The sequence below is a fragment of the Macaca fascicularis genome, chromosome 3, assembly GCF_037993035.2.
Source record: "Macaca fascicularis isolate 582-1 chromosome 3, T2T-MFA8v1.1".
Taxonomy (NCBI): domain Eukaryota; kingdom Metazoa; phylum Chordata; class Mammalia; order Primates; family Cercopithecidae; genus Macaca; species Macaca fascicularis.
The window spans coordinates 48,444,196-48,451,635 of record NC_088377.1 but is presented as its reverse complement, the minus strand read 5'-3'; the positions used below and the strand labels follow the sequence as shown (position 1 = coordinate 48,451,635).

The 7,440-nt window shown below is 41.2% G+C and overlaps 1 pseudogene; it reads right to left on the bottom strand.

The window, feature by feature from the left end:
* Positions 1 to 275: 275 nt before the first annotated feature.
* Positions 276 to 1,182, bottom strand: LOC135969948 (ras-related protein R-Ras2 pseudogene; annotated as a pseudogene).
* Between the last annotated feature and the right edge of the window lie 6,258 nt (positions 1,183 to 7,440).

Sequence of the window (7,440 nt, the reverse complement as noted above, 5' to 3'; positions counted from 1 at the left end):
TCACAATAAAAACCTACATATTTTTATATGGAGTAACAGTAGACAACCTGATTCCAGAAATTAAAAATTATTTCACAGCCTGTGGCTTCAGCTTGGCAAGTGGCCTAGGTTCCAAGACTGTTTTGATTCTATCAAAATGTAAGTACCAATAAAAAGAATGTGTCTGTGTATACACAGACATATCTTTTAAAGAAATTGGATAATCTATGAAGCCTCCTTGGTGCTTCCTTTAAATTTGCTTGAAAATGACCATTGCATTAGCTTCATGGAAAGAACTAGCCAGCTTCTTGTTGTAAAGCTAACAGGGTCATCATTTGTCTAAGGCTAGAAAAGTACCCACAAGATGTAAACTGTAGGGAGAGAAGGAGGAGATGAGGCCTTTCCCTGGCATTTGGTAGATAAAACTCAAGAGATTCTAGAAAAATGACATGATGTCAGCCCTTCTTGCCTTTTTCTTCCCATGTTGGTTCCAGTGAAAGAAGACATTTTGCTCTTGAAATTTCCTTATAATCCAGACATGTTCATAGAAAGCTTGAGACCGGTCATGGTGGCTCATGCCTGTAATCTCAGCACCTTGGGAGACCAAGACAGGAAGATCACTTGTGCCCAGGAGTTCAAGACCAGCCAGGGCAACATAGAAAGACTCCATCCCTTAGAAAGACAAATAAGTTGGGCCTGGTGGTCTGTGGTTCCAGCTACACCAGAAGCTGAGGCGAGAGGATCACTTAAGCCCAAAAATTCAAAGCTGCAGTGAGCTGTGATCACACCACTGCACTGCACTCCAGCCTGGCTGTCAGAGCAAGATCTTGTCTCAAAAAAAAAAAAAAAAAAAAAAAAAAGGCACCCTCTGCATTCATCCTAATCTTTGCTGATACCTCCATGTATATTACCTTACCTTGCTGTGCTAAATGTTGTTTTTCCTGTGTTTCTTGTCTTTCATGATGCAGAGCTGCTTTATTACCCATAAAAATCATTGGAAACTCACCATGCTCCTTCACTCTGAGGAGAATCTGTCTTTGGAATTTATAGGTTTCTTCAAAACCGCCTCATCTGTGCCTGAAAAGATCAATAGGAAACCCTCACCAGTCCTCATACACTGTTCCTTCATGGCTCCAAACTCTTCTTGCCCTGTTGTCTACAAAACACCTAGCCAGGCTGCTCTACCATCTGGGACACACTGCTTTGTGTTGGTATCTTCAATGGGTGTGGATCATAATCCATTAAAAAATAGGACTGGAAGAACTGTGTGCATCAACTTACAGCAGGGGAGGGGGTCTTGGGTGCCAGGAGCTGTCAGAAGGTCTGGTCCTAGGGCAGCATGGTGCCTGGGGCTGGCTGGGTCTTGCCCCAGGCACAGAGAAGTGGGGTGATTACAAGGGTCCGGGGCAGTGGGTGAGGGTGGGGGTGCTCCTCTATGCCTCTCTGCAGCACAGCTACATATGGCCATCTGGGAGCACTGGTTTCTTAAGTTTTAGCTTAGATTCAGGGGTACATGAGCCTAAAGTTTGTTATATAGGTAAATTATATAACAGATTTGTTATATAGGTAAATTACATGTCCCAGGTGTTTGTTGTGCAGACAATTTTGTCACTGGGACAATAAACATAGCATAGGATAGGTAGTTTTTTTTTACCCTGACCCTTCTCCTACCCTCTACCCCCAAGTAGGCCCCAGTGTCTGTTGTTTTCTTCTTTGTGTCCATATATACTTGATGTTTAGCTATCACTCATAAGTGAGAACATGTGGTATTTAGTTTTCTGTTCCTGTGTTAGTTAACTTAGAATAATGGCTTCCAGCTCCACCCATGTTCCTGCAAAGGACATGATCACATTCTTTTTTAATGGCTGCATAGTATTCCATGGTGTATGTGTGCCACATTTTTTTTTTTACCCAGTCTGTCATTGATGGGCATTTAGGTTGATTCCATGTCTTTTCTATTGTAAGTAAAGCCACTATGGAAAGGAGTTTGGCAATTTCTGAAATAACTTAAAACAGAATTGCCATTTGACTCAGCAATCACATTATTGGGTATTTACCCAAAGGAATGTAAATATTCTGCCATAAAGACACACGCACACAATATATTCATTGGGGAACTTCTTTTTTAATGGAAATGTTTATAACTACAAGTTTCCCTTTTAGCATTGTTTTGCTGCATCTCATCAGTTGGTTTTTTTTGTTTTCATAATAATTTGTCTCGAGATATTTTCTAATTTCTCTTGTGATTTATTCTTTGACCCATTGGTTGTTTAAGAGTGTGTTGTTTAATTTTCATATATTTGTGAATTTTCCAGTTTTCCTTCTGCTGTTGCTGTCTAGGTTTACTTAATTGTGATTGGAAAAGATACATTACATGATTTCAATCTTTTTAAATTTATTAAGGCTTGTTTTGTGGCCTAATGCATGGTATATCCTGAACAATGTTTTATATGCACTTGAGAAAAATGTGTCTTCTACTATTGTTGGGTGGAATGTTCTGTATATGTCTGTTGGGTCTAATTGGCCTATAGTATTGTTCTTGTCCCCTATTTCCCTATTATTCTCTGTCTAGTTGTTCTGTTTAATATTGAAAGTTGACTATTGAAGTCTCTTACTATTATTGTAGAGCTATTTATTTTCTCATTCAATTCTATCAATGTTTGTGTCATATACTTAGGAGCTCTGATGTTCAGTACATATATGTTTATAATTATTGTATCTTTTAGGTTAATTCACCCTTTTGTCATTATGCAATGTTCTTTGTTTCTTGTAACAGTTTTTGAACTAAAGTCAATCTTGTATGATATTAGTGTTAGTATAGCCACTCCTTCTATCTTTTGATTATTATTTGCAGGGAATATCTTTTTCTATTCTTTCACTTTCAACCTATGCATGTTTTTAGATCTAAAGTGAGTCACTTGTAGACAGAATATAGTTGGATCCCATTTGTTTTATTCCCTCTGGCAATCTGTGTCTTTAGAGGGGTCTAATATATTTAATATATTTACATTTAAAACATACTGATAGAAGGACTTACTATTGTGATTTTGTTGTTTGTCCTCTGCATATCTTACAGCTTTTTTGTCCCTCATTTTCTTATTGCCTTTCTTTGTGTTTGGTTGATATTTTACAGTGACATGTTTTGATTACCTTCTCATTTTCTATTGTGTATATTCTGTAGATACTTTCTTTGTGGTTACCATGGTGATTACATAAAACTTCTTAAGGTCATAACAATGTATTTTAAATTGATAACAATTTAACTTCAATTTCATTAAAAACCACTACTCCTTTACAGCTCTGCACTCCCTCCTTTATGTTATTTATGTCACAAATTACATCTTTATATATCATGTACCCATTTACATAGACATAGTTTTTTGTTATGCTTTGGTCTTTTATATCCTATAAAAGTATTAGAAGAGGAGCTGCAAGCCTAAGTTTCAATAATCCAGGTTTTACATTTGTACATATATTTACTTTTACCAAAGAACTTTATATTTTCATATTTTCATATGGTTTCAAGTCACTTTCTAGCAAAAAAAATGAAAAATAAAAAAAGGAGAATCCATCTCTACCAGGTTGTCACAGTACTAAAAGAATACCACACGGTCCCTGCCTCTTTCCTAAAAATATTTTTTAAATTTTGGCTTTTGTTGTTATAACTTTACCAAAATTATTTAAAGTAACTTTACCAGCATTGAGTTTTATTGACTAAAGTCCCCTGGATTATTTCATGGGTATAAACCCATTTTGTTTCAGCCAGTTTGCATGGGGCCTTTTCTTTGGAGAACATAATTTCTGGACTGCTGGCAAGATGGACGAATAGAAACAGCTCCAGTCTGCAACTCCCAGTGAGATTGACACAGAAGGCAGGTGATTTCTGCACCTGAGGTACCTGGTTCCAACTGAGGTACCTGGTTTATCTCATTGGGACTGGTTGGACAGAGGGTGCAGCTCACGGAGCGTGAGCCGAAGCAGGGTGGGGTGTCGCCTCACCCAGGAAGCATAAGGGACTAAGCCTGAGGAACCGTGCTCTCTGGCCCAGATACTGCGCTTTTCCCATGGTCTTCGCAACCCACAGACCAGGAGATTCCCTCTGGTGCCCATGCCACCAGGGCCCTGGGTTTCAAGCACAAAACTGGGCAGCCATTTGGGCAGACACTGAACTAGCTGCAGGAGTGTTTTTTTTTCCATACTCCATTGGCACCTGGAATGCCAGTGAGATAGAACCATTCACTCTCCTGGAAAGGGGGCTGAAGCCAGGGAGCCAAGTGGTCTGGTTCAGCGGGCGCCACTCCCTTGGAACCCAGCAAACAAAGATCCACTGGGCTTGAAATTCTGGCTGCCAGCACAGCAGCAGTCTGAGATTGACCTGGGACACTGGAGCTTGGTGGGGGGAGGGGCATCTTCCATTGCTGAGGCTTGAGTAGGCGATTTTACCCTCACAGTGTAAACAAAGCGGCTGGGAAGTTTGCACTGGGTGGAGCTCACCACAGCTCAGTAAGGCCACTGTCGCCATACTGCCTCTCTAGATTTCTCCTCTCTGGGCAGGACATCTCTGAAAAAAGGCAGCAGCCCCAGTCAGGGACTTATAGATAAAACCCCTGTCTCCCTGGGACAGAGCTCCTCAGGGAAGAGGTGGCTTCCACCGTTGTGCAGTGTGGCAATTCCTCACGGATTTAGAACTAGAAATATCATTTGACCCAGCCGTTCCATTACTGGGTATATACCCATAGGATTATAAATCATTCTACTATAAAGACACACGCACACGTATGTTTATTGTAGCACTATTTACAATAGCAAAGACCTGGAACCAACCCAAAAGCCCATCAATGATAGACTGGATAAAGAAAATGTGGCACATATACACTGTGGAATACTATGCAGCCATAAAAAAGGATGAGTTCACATCCTTTGCAGGGACATGGATGAAGCTGGAAACCACCATTCTCAGCAAACTAACACAACAGCAGAAAACCAAACACTGCGTGTTGTCACTCATAAGTGGGAGTTGAACAATGAGAACACATGGACACAGGGAGGGGAATGTCACACACTGGGGCGTGTTGGGGAGTGGGGGCCTAGGGGAGGGATAGCATTAGGAGAAATACCTAATGTAGGTGATGGGTTGATGGGTGCAGCAAACGACCATGGCACGTGTATACCTACGTAATAAAACTGCACTTTCTGCACGTGTACCCCAGAACTTAAAGTATAATTAATAATAATAATAATTTCTGGGCATGGAAGTGGCTGTCTTTCAGGTTCTACTTCTATGTACATATTCTGAGAGAATTAAACCTGTCAAATAAACCTTGACTTTCAATGGCAGTAACTGGAATTGACCCTAATAATGTGTTTTGGGGTAAGCCTACTTCATATTCTCAACCTGTCTGCAGTAGTCATTATAATCTGAACCTCCTAAGGTTCATGTGCAAAGTTGAGTTCATTGTTTAATAGTCAACAAAGATTACGCCAGTAAGACAGTGCTGTAGGAAAATATCAGATATGTGTCATCACTGGTGGTATTACTTAAATTGCAACATATTTTAGCTGGCTGCTGATTTCAGCCACAATGACTGCATTTTATTTCTGTCTCGTGATCTGCAGCCTTGGAAGCTTTGAACTTAGCTCACAGAATCTTGGACATCAAGAACATGTGGTTCTAATGGCTAGATAGGGAATGAGAGTAAAAGGATTTTGCCCATGGTCAAGTGAGTAAACAACAGATTTGGAGGGGTCTGGACTCCTGTGATGACTTCATTCTGACAATACTGTTTTGGTTGTCCCTTCATTTCCTCCTAATCCTACATGTCTGGTCTGATCTGGCTGTTTCCCACCTTCCAATTCCTGCCTTCTCCAATGCTCCCTTCCATAGGTCACTCTGTGGCTCAGAGACCCTGCTTAACAAATGCCCAACCTTTTAATTATTTGTTCAATAAAACTTGAACTCATGTCTCCCCTTCTGATAAAAAGAAAATACATTGTGTAATGTAGGGTTACTCTATAACTTTTGTCCTCTCTCTCGGCAACTACTGAACTAACTGTTTTCATATTGAGCAAACGTTTATGGAAGGACTGCCAAGAGTCAGGTACCAGGCTTGGTAATATCCTCCATTTTCTCTAGTCAAAGCCAGCACCAGCCAGACTCACAGATAGGTCCCAAGCCCAGTGCAGATCACAGGCCAGGGTCTGGTCTCCTCTGGGCTCCTTTGGGAGGGAAAGACAGAATCATTAACACCCATTTTATAGATTAGGCAACTGAGGCTGAGGAAGTTTAAATAACTCATACAGGGCCTGCAAGTCAGTTATATTCCAAGGATCCCTACTCGCTGTCTTCTCTCTACAGAACGAGATGTCTCTGGAGTCCATAGAAAGTCCAGGAACCTGGCTGGGCGTGGTGGTCCATGCCTGTAATCCCAGCACTTTGGGAGGCTGAGGCAGGGAGATCACCTGAGCTCAGGAGTTCAAGATCAGTCTGGGCAACATGGCAAAATCCCATTGCTTCTGAAAATACAAAAAATTAGCTAGGCATGGTGGTGCATGCCTCTAATCCCAGCTACTTGGGAGGCTGAGGCACAAGAACTGCTTGAGCCCAAGAGGCAGAGGTTGCAGTGAGCTGAGATTGTGCTGGCGCACTCCAGCCTGGGCAACAGAGCAAGACTCCATCTCGAAAACAGAAACAAACACAAACAAACAAAAATAGAAAGCTCAGGGGCCACCTTTGTCAGCTTCCCAGCCACGCCTTTTTCTTGTCCTCCTCTGTCTCTGGCATCTTCTCGCAGGTTCTTAGTTCTTTGTGGTTGCACAAAGTCAAAATCCCAGAAAAGTTACCACTTCACAGCCACTCAGATGGCTATTTTTTTTAAAAAAGGAAGATAGGAAGTGTTGGCAAGAACGTGGAAAAACTGGAATTCTCACCTACTGCGGATGAGAATGTAATATGGTGCTGCCACTATGGAAAACAGCTTGGAGGGTTCTCAAAAAGTTAAACAGAATTTCTGTGTGACCCAGCAATTCCTCTCCAAGTTATACATCTAAGAGGATTAAAAACGGTTACTTAAATATATGGACTCACATATTCCTAACAGTCCAATTCACAATAGCCAAAAGGTGCAGATAGTCCACATGTCCATCGATGGATGGATAAATAAATTGTGGTCTATCCATTCAATGGAATATTATTCAACCATAAACACAATGAAATATTGACACATGCTACAGAACAGATGAACCTCAAAAATATTCTATGAAGTGAAGGCCGGAAACAAAAGTCCATATATTGCATCATATAAAATATCCAGAAGAGGGAAGCCCAGAGAGACAGAATGTGCCACCGTGGATGCCAGGGTCTGGGGAGAGGCGAGACTGGGGAGAAACTGCTCAACTGGTACAGGCTTTATTTTGGAATGATGGGAACGTTTTGCAACTAGATAAAGGTAGTGATTGCAGAAC